The sequence below is a fragment of the Mustela putorius genome, unplaced genomic scaffold (assembly GCF_011764305.1).
Source record: "Mustela putorius furo isolate JIRA1106 unplaced genomic scaffold, ASM1176430v1.1 tig00003834_pilon_pilon_pilon, whole genome shotgun sequence".
Lineage (NCBI taxonomy): Eukaryota > Metazoa > Chordata > Mammalia > Carnivora > Mustelidae > Mustela > Mustela putorius.
In genome coordinates this window covers 43,041,862-43,051,431 of record NW_025421987.1, presented here as the reverse complement: position 1 = coordinate 43,051,431, position 9,570 = coordinate 43,041,862, and the positions used below count along the sequence as shown (strand labels likewise).

The following is a 9,570-nucleotide window of genomic DNA, read 5'->3' as shown; positions in this document are numbered from 1 at the left end:
CTTCTGCTTCTCTTTTCATGACAAGGCACATTATAGGTTGTTGTGGATTAATCGGGTTCTCATCCCTAATTATCAACTGAAGAAGATAGGAGGATGTAATACATTTAAAACTGTGACAAATTTGTCTTGTGTGGCAAGGGGTATGAACAAGGCATTTTTACTTTGAGCAGTGGTCCTTTAACAGTATCTCCTGAGAGCTTATTAGACATGTAAATTTGGAGGGCTTTACCCCAGGCTTTACCTCACTCAGAAACTCTGAGGGTGAATGTCAGTCATCTGTGTTTTGACAAGCCCTGTGAGTGATTCTGACACACACTAACATTTGAAAACCAGAGCCTTAGCAGGGGCTATCACAATATTATTGAATATTTCATTTACATAATCTCTCTGTATCTAAAGTTTTCTACTGGTAAGAGGCAACATTACTTCCCTTTCATTATTTTTCCCCTGGAAATGTAATGGAATTTTGTATATTATCTTTGCTTAGCTATGGGTTGTGCATGGACAGAAAGCAGGTGTATAGTTAGATGAATGCACATTCTCTGATGAGACAACACTAATACACACAAAACTTCCAGCACGTTATACAAATGCTATATGTAGCAATAAAAGTTTCCTTGCATGTTTCCAGCCATGAGAAACTCATTCCATTTGGTTTAATTTGACCACCTCTCCCAGTCAAACATCTATACTCTTCCCACTAGAGTAAGACAGAATGAATTTAGATTTGACTCTCACTTACTGAGAATCTAGTATATGCCTCATTATCTCTTTTAGATCTCCCAATTACTCTTTGTATTCGGCATTTTTGCATCCGTTCTGTGTGTAAGTCCTTGGAACATTTGTAGACACCCTTATGTATTTCTTTCCAAGCAAAACAATCCTAGTTCTGTCAGTTGTTTCTTATATGATACAGTTTTAAAGCCTTTCAAAATTCTCTTGCTTTCCCTAGATGCACAGTTCCTCATATTTCAATATTTAAATATTACACATGTAAGCAATGGTCTGACACATGTGGCATATTACCTCTTTTATTCTGGACAAAGTATTCCTATCAGAAAAATATAAAATTATTTTCAATTCCCAACCATATAACTGTGGCTCATATAAACTGATGTCATCACAGGTCTCCCCTGACATTATTTTTTTTTTTAAACTGAAGTGTATTTTACATCTGTTCCTATTAAATATCATTTTAGTAGTTTTAGTCATCATTCCAATCTGTCATGATTTCTTTGAACTTTGATTCTCTCTTCCTTTCTTTTTATTAGCTATTCCTCCCATATGTCTATCATCTGCGAAGCTTATAATCGTGCTTTTATGTCTTTGTTCAAGTTGTTGATAAAAATGTTGAGTAGAACAGATTCCCATAATAATGCACATAATACTAATATTTTATATTTGCATGGTGCTAAAGCATTCACAAAGCATATTCATATACAAAATCTCATTTGATACTATAATCCTGGATGGTAGGAGGCGCAACCTTATTTGCTTTTCCTCTCATTATGGATAAAGAAATGATGCTAAGAGAACATGAGTCACACCACTACTAGTAGAGTTAGTAGTATAAATTAGATGTTTTAAGGGGGATTTGTTTAAGAAGGCAGCAGGAACCCAAGTGTGAAGGAAAGGCTTGTGTGGTCGGGGACAACTAGCAGCCAAAATGAAGGCAAAGATGCTGAGCCAGAACCCGGACAACTATGTCAGAGAAATCAAGCTGGACTTACAAAGAATTCCAAGAAACTGTGATCCTACTTACATTTTTTTTGAGGTCCCACAAGAATACTTAAAAGTTTTAAAGGCACCAAACTGGAATGTATATTTATGAAACCATTGTTTGCTTTCCTGGGTGGTCACCGAGATGGAGTCTGTTGCTTGGCAGAGCATCCAAAGACCCTGACTGCTGCCCTTCCTGGGGCATGTGATGGAGAGGTTAGAATTTGGAACTTGACTAAATGAAATGTATCTGTAGGGCACCTGGGTGGCTCAGTGGGTTAAGCCTCTGCCTTCAGCTCAGGTCATGATCTCAGGGTCCTGGGATCCTGCTCAGTGGGGCTCTCTGCTCAGTGGGGAGCCTGCTTTCCCCTCCCCCTGCCTGCCTCTCTGCCTTCTTGTGATGTCTCTCTCTGTGTCAAATAAATAAATAAAATCTTCAAAAAAAAAAAAAAGAAAGAAAAAGAAAATGTATCTGTATAATGCAAGCACATGAGGGTTTTGTACAAAGAATATGTACTTACTTTTGTGGGACTTCTTTTTCTACTATTGGTGATGACAAAACTGTGGGGCAGTGGGAAATGGATGGACCAGGTAATGGGGGAAGAGGAGAAACCATTGCATACCACATTAGGAAAGACAGCGTGTGCGGGAATTGATCATCACTGGAGAGAAACTGTTTTGCTTCATGTGGACAGCAAGTAAACATTTGGGATAAATAAAGAACAAGTTCTATATGTCCAATGACCTGGGGATTCAGCAGTATAACTAGTATTAAAGTTAAACCAATTGAGATGTTTATCTTAGAAAGTTGTGCTTCTAACAGGAATATAGAACTATATGATATGAGGCATGCCAGTCCTCTGAAAAAGGTCATCTTCGATATGAGAACAAATACAATTTACTGGAGCTCTATGGAAGCTTTCATTTTTACTGCTGCAAATGATTAGAACGGTATAGTTTTGATATGCATATACTGGACATTCCCCTAATGGTACATATGGATCATGCAGCTGTGGGGCTTGATATGGATTAATTTCCCACTGGGAAAGAGTTATATGTGCTAGTTTTGATAAATCTATTTGGCTCTTTCCTGTGGACAAAAGTAGAAGCAGGGAAGTCTATCACACAAAGAGAATGCAACATGTTATCTATGTAAAACGGACTTCTGACAGCAAATACATTATATGTGGGTCTGATGAAATGAACATTTATTTGTCTATGTAAAGCCAATGCTTCTGAAAAATTGGGTATGCTTCCATCGTGAGAAAAAGCAGCCAAAGATTATAACCAAAAGTTGAAGAAGACATTTCAATATCATTCTCATATAAAACACATTGCTTATCACTGACATCTACCAAAATCTGTCTACAGCCAGATTGAGGAACAGTGCATCATGAAAGAAGCACATCAGTGAACGGAAGTGAATGGTCTCAAACATAGCAGGATTTGTGTCAATCGTGTCAGAGAAAAAAAACACATAGTTGCAGTTGTGAAATAACCCTTGATACTCCTACCAATCCTGATATATAATTGTGTGTTGCATTTTTTTTTAAAGATTTTATTTATTTGACGGAGAGAGACACAGTGAGAGAGGGAACACAAGCAGAGGAAGTGGGAGAGGGAGAATCAGGCTTCCTGCAGAGCAGGGAACCCGATTTGGGGCTAGATCCCAGAACCCTGGGATTATGACCTGAGCTGAAGGCAGAGGCTTAACAACAGAGCCACTGAGGCTCCCCCTCCCTGTTTGTTGCATTTTTAAATTTTATTTATTTATTTACTTGAGAAAGAGAAAGATTGAGAAGGTAGGGGGAAGGAGCAAAGGCAGAAGGGTAAGAGGACTCCATATTGAGTGCAGAGCATAATGAGGGGCTTGATCCCTTAACTCTGAGATCATGACCTATGCCAAAATCAAGAGTTAGAGGAAGCTTAACCAACTGAACCACCCAGGTGCCCCTATTTGTTACATTTTGATTTGCAAACTTTGCAAGTAAAAGTACTGGCTTTTCTGAGCCGCTAAGGGTAATGGAGAAAAGATGAGAGCAGAGCTGAGTTTTCTAGGACAAGCATGAGTTAGCCAGATGGACATGAGGGATAAGGAGCATTCCAGGCCAGAAGAGTAATTATACGATGAACAGAGGTATGAGTATGGGGGGAGTGTTGGAAGATGATGGAGAATTAGACAGAGACACACAATTTAGAAATGGTTTCTTTTACTGATGGTATCGGCCTACTTGTAATGTTGATTAACCATGTCCTGATGAAAATCTTAAATATCTTTAATTTTTTTAAGAGGAAACATCAACACTTCAATTATTTCCTTTTGACTTTTTTGCATTTAATTTCTCTGGGTTTTAGATTTAAGAAACTAAGGTGTTAAATTAAGGGAAAAAAGGAAAGTTGTGTCTTGATTGAGTTACCTAACTTTATTTGCATAGCTATGTACATTTTAAAATAGAGCACAACATCAAAACAAACAATAATATCCCTGCCATGTTATGCAGAGGTATGATTACACAATTTAAAACTCAATTTTATTGTGCATACATGAAGACTGGTTTTTGATTGCTCAGGTTTTTTTTCCCCCAAACTCATAACAATTTCATTCTTCATCTTAAAGTTCTAAGGTTCAACTATATTTGAATTATCCATAAAGGAAATCATAAGTATTTTCTCTGTGGGAAAATACCCCCTCATACTTCATAACCTGAAAATGACTAAAGCAATTTGTACACTAAAAATGGGGGGAGGACACTCTGTTCTCAGACAAGGGCAAGGGAGCTTGAGAATCAAAGAATAATTTCTTGAAAGAAAAGGTTAAACAGGTCAAAAAAGAAGGTGATAGTGGATGTTGTTTTGAAATGCTAACAATAGCAACCCTTCCTACTTGTCTCTGGTTACATGGTCTCAAATAAAGCTGTCAGAGGCTAGCATCCCAGGATCTCTCTGCAGACCCTCTTTAAGAGCCATAAAGACCCAGTGTTCGCCATCGACTTGCTTCTACTTTAGAGTGAGAGAAACACACACGATGAAAGGAAGGTTAAAATCTAAGGCAGACAACAAGGAAGCAGCTGAAAGGGCTTGTTCACCCTGCAGTGTAATGAAAGATGTTGGTTCCGAGGTGGAACTTATACTTTTTCAGAGACTTCTGGTTGCCTAGAAGTTTGCAATCAAAGAGGAGTCAGAGTCTGATGTGGTTGCAAGGGAGTGGTGCCCATGTTGCCTCACTCCCCCATGATAGAAGGGCCACACAAGGCACATGCATTGAATTGGGAACCTCTGGGAAGTTCCCCAACAGAAGGCCTCCAGTTGTGTTCTGCCGAAGCAGTCAGCTCCAAAGGGACCTGGCATTCCTACTACAAACAGAACGTGACTGAGTCGCGTGGCCTTTTCCTGCCACTTCTGTTCTGTTCTTTGCCAGATAGCTCTGGCAAGCCCTGATTATATACACAGAGCATTTTACCATGCTGTGGGGAAACCTCAAAGTCTAAGTGTCTATGAAATGGGTTTGGTTAAAGACCTGTGGACCTCCTAATCATACTACATGAGACAGTCTTATCTAGAAAATGAGCCCACATTTAAATGGGACCTCAGTTAGGGATGAATAACGGTATAGATATTGAAAACCACTAACACATTTCAAAATAGGAGTGTGTAGAACAAAAAGATAGCCTTAAGAAAATATGGACACACTCAACGTTAGATACCATGCACTGAAATATTAATAGACTTAAAGTTAAGATGATAATAGTTGTCATACACCAAAGCTGAAAATAAAGACAGACAAGAACCTGGTGAAGAAGAATCAGAGTTCACACAGTCACTGGCTGATTTATTGCTAGTAAACTGACTGAACTTAATTAAAATGGAGTAGTTTTCTTTAAGTGAGAAATTTCTGTTTCATCACCCTTTGCTTGTGTTTTGAATTGAGGCCCTGACATTTACTGTAGATAAGGTCACAGTGTTGAGCAAAACTGAATAGTGACTCTCTGTCCATCAGGGACCTCGGCGCAAGAGTAAGAATGGTGAGAACAAAGGGACACCAAAACACATCCTTTACCTAGATCCCCCTTTTGGTAACATTTTGCTGCTTTTGCTTTATCTCTGAAGATATCTTAAGTAGAAGAAAATTCAGATGATACTGGATGCTTGAGTGACTTTCCTGAAAATCTAAAAGTGATGCTGTTCTACCCATTCCCATTTCTTTACTTCCTGACTTGATCTTTGCTGCACTGGCAGGCTCTTTCCTCTCTGACCATCTAAGGGAAACTGCTCTCTCAGGAGCCCTCAGCATCCCACCTTTATCTGAGATTATTTCCCGAATTTGTCTCCCTCTTTACAGGCCCAGTGCCTCATTATGGAGTTCTCTGCAACTTGAGTCCCGCTTCCACATTTTCTGCCCTTGAGAGCCTTATTCTTTCCCTTCTGTCTCCATATGCTTGCTCAATTTTCCCCCCCAGCCCCCACAAACCTCTCTCTACCTGCTACCCCTCCCATCTGGAAGCAGTCCTCCCCCAGTTCCATTAGTATTAAAAAATTATCCTTATTCAGTCTACACTTCTGACCTGTACTGCATCATGCTCCCTCCTACGGAAAGTGCACGTTTGCATTTTATCACACCCGCCCTGGCCCAGATGGGCTCACCCTTCAATCCCCATTATTTTTAGAGAAAGGGAGGGTTTTATTGCAATTTTTAATCTGATATTCATGGCTTTTCAGCTGAAAATTTGGCTCTCTGTTGTCAAGGAGAAAAAGTATTTTTCCACTTTTCCACTTTTCCATCTCTGTGTTGAAATGTTAGGTGGAGTGTGAATTTTGATGAACATGGCTGAAAGGAAGTAATGGGTCAAGAAAAGAGGGAACAGATTCAGTTTGGGCTAGACTCTAACAAATGCTCCTAGCTTCTTTACCACTTAAAATTCTTGGAGGGCAATTGTTGGTCTCAGAGTACAAATAACTTTCTTTGCCAGGACATACTCAAGGGGTTACTTTTTTCCTTTCATCCTAGATACTTAAGTGATGCACTGAGAATGTGGAACGTTGTGATATACTGTTTTGAGCTGTTGTCTCTTCATATCCTTGAATAGCTCTTTAAATTTAGGTACTGCTGGCCATCAGTTTGCTTGCCTGCAAAATGAGGACATTGGATTTGAGTATTTCAAATGTCTAATTCATTCATAAATGTGTGCATAACAATTCTGAAGCATGCTGAAAGGTAGAGTTAAGAACTCTTTCCTTGAAAGAGGAAAGTGTCAAAATGAGACAAGGAGGATTTAACCCTCCTTGTTTCTACCTGGAATTATCCTACTGTAACAAAGAGAAGGCAAGTTATTATTTAACACCCAAAATGACTATAGGTACATCTGCCTTCCTAATGAAGTGGGGTAAAATTATTTCTATACACTATTTCTTTCCTCTCATGAAGATTGGTTGAGACGATAGAAAGCAGGGAAATCTCAAAGTTTCTTTCAGTCATTTGTGTTATTTGAGGGGAAGCTAGGGAAAATCTGTTGCTTGGCATTATCCCCTAGTGAATCTTTGGGTATGCAGATAGCAGGGTCTGGGCTGGATAGGCTGCTGTCCATAATAAGGTGAAGGAAGGTGTCCTCTCTGGGAGGGTACAGGAAAAATCCCCAGAAAACAGTGAAGCACGGAATTCTTAGACAGCCAGGCAGTAGACTGAAGCAGACACCTGTCACGTCAACACTTAAGAAAAGTCTGCTTCATGCAAATGCCTTACGTGAGAAGGTTTGAATAAAAACAAAACAAACAAACAAAAAAAACAGCTAGACGAAGTGAGACCTGAATAAGATCATAGTTCACGGGAAGATAGGACTCAAAACTAGAAGGAATTATTTGCAAACATTTTGGAATAAAGGCACATAAAGAACATGTCTTATTTACCTATTTGTCTATGGTTTACAAAGAAAATTAGCACCCATGGGGCACACCTTTCCCATACCTTATGTTCTTGTGCCTGAAAGTTGTAGGAAGCCCCATGTATGTGAACACGTTTGCCTTTTAAATGAGGCATAATCAACTGCGAAAGGTTCATGCTCCAGTTTGTAAACTATGAGGACTAATTTGGCATAATCCATATAATATAACACATTACAAAGGGAGACATTTAAATATCATAACTTTTATCTGTAATGTAGACTTAATTCCATTTTGTTGTATTACTTTTTCCCAGCTGTAATGTTGACGTCACGGTAAACATTCCAATCTGTCAGCACACCCTCAAACATTTTTCATTCTTTTAGAAACTTGGGAGCTGTTGTGGGTGATAATCAATACTAGATAGGACTGCTGAATTACTTGATATCATGGCTTTTGAAAAAATACTAAGTTTTTGGGACGCCTGGGTGGCTCAGTTGGTAAGCAGCTGCCTTCGGCTCAGGTCATGATCCCAGTGTCCTGGGATCAAGTCCCACATCGGACTCCTTGCTCCGCAGGGAGCCTGCTTCTCCCTCTGACTCTGCCTTCCACTCTGTCTGCCTGTGCTTGCTCTCGCTCTCTCTCTGACAAATAAATAAATAAAATATTAAAAAATAAATAAATAAAAATAAAGGAAAAATACTAAGTTTTATTGAAAATATATTCATGATGCCTTATTACAGTACCTAGCACATGGTAATTGTGCAGTAAGTATTAGGTATTGCCAATATTATTACGTTTGCAGTTATTATTGGATAACCAAGTATGATCTTTTTTACAATTATCATCTCACTAAAACCAAACAGCTCTTTAAGGTAAACATCATTATTCTAGTTTCATAGAAAAGAAGCTTGAGGTTCAAGTAACCCAAGTGTTACTTACTTTCCTATGTTTTAATAAATAGAAAATGGCAAAGTGACTGTTTAAACCCAAAGCAAATGTTCCTTCCATGATACATGGTTTTCAGACTTCAGGTTGCCTCCACTAGAGATGAAGTGATTTGGGGTGGAATGCAGAAAAACATTAAAAATCTTTAATAAGTTTAATTAATTTTAATATATGTACGAAAAATATTTGCAATCAGTAGTTATGGATTTGGGGGTATAGCAATGATTATAAAAATATTCTTAAAATTTTTTTATCAGTGTAAAAATGTACATTAAACTTAAAAATATGTATTCATAATAATACAACTCTAGAAAAAGTCACAAAAGAGGCATTTGAACAGATGAAATTTATTCTTTTATTTATTCTTATTTATTTATTTATTTTGAATGGCTGAAACTCAGTTAACACAGCAGTGGATTACATTTCCTGGATTTTCAAACTTCTCTCTTTAGGAACTCACTGATGGCTTGGGAACTAGGAAAATCTACCCACACACATACACAAAACATATTTTCTTAAAATGTCCCTAAAACTTTTGTCTATTAAATTGTTATTGTCAACGAAATACCATTCTAAAAGCAAGTAAATCTTCTTATATGCTGTAGCATCACCATTCTCTCTCTCCCCTCAGTTGCTACTTCTTACACTCTTCTCTAAGCTACAGCCTCTCTGGGATGATACCAGCCATCAGAGGAAGGTGGTTGTCTGAGCACCTGAGGGACTTGATCCACTCCAAATGTTAATTTTATTCGGGCCTTCACTTTCTTTTCTTTTTTTTTCTTTCTTTTTTTTTTTTTTTTTTTTTTTTTTAGAAGAGGTGCAAAGAAATCTTTTTTTTTTTTTTAAGATTTTATTTATTTATTTGACAGACAGAAATCACAAGTAGGCAGAGAGAGAGAGGAGGAAGCAGGCTCCCCGCTGAGCAGAGAGCCCAATGCAGGGCTCAATCCCAGGACCCTGGGATCGGGACCTGAGCTGAAGACAGAGGCTTTAACCCACTGAGCCACCCAGGCACCCAGGGCCTTCACT

At 38.5% G+C, this 9,570-nt stretch overlaps 1 pseudogene; it reads left to right on the top strand.

Moving 5' to 3' along the window:
• The first annotated feature begins 483 nt into the window (after positions 1–483).
• On the top strand, positions 484–3,217 carry LOC101685543 (annotated as a pseudogene).
• The last annotated feature ends 6,353 nt before the right edge of the window (positions 3,218–9,570 follow it).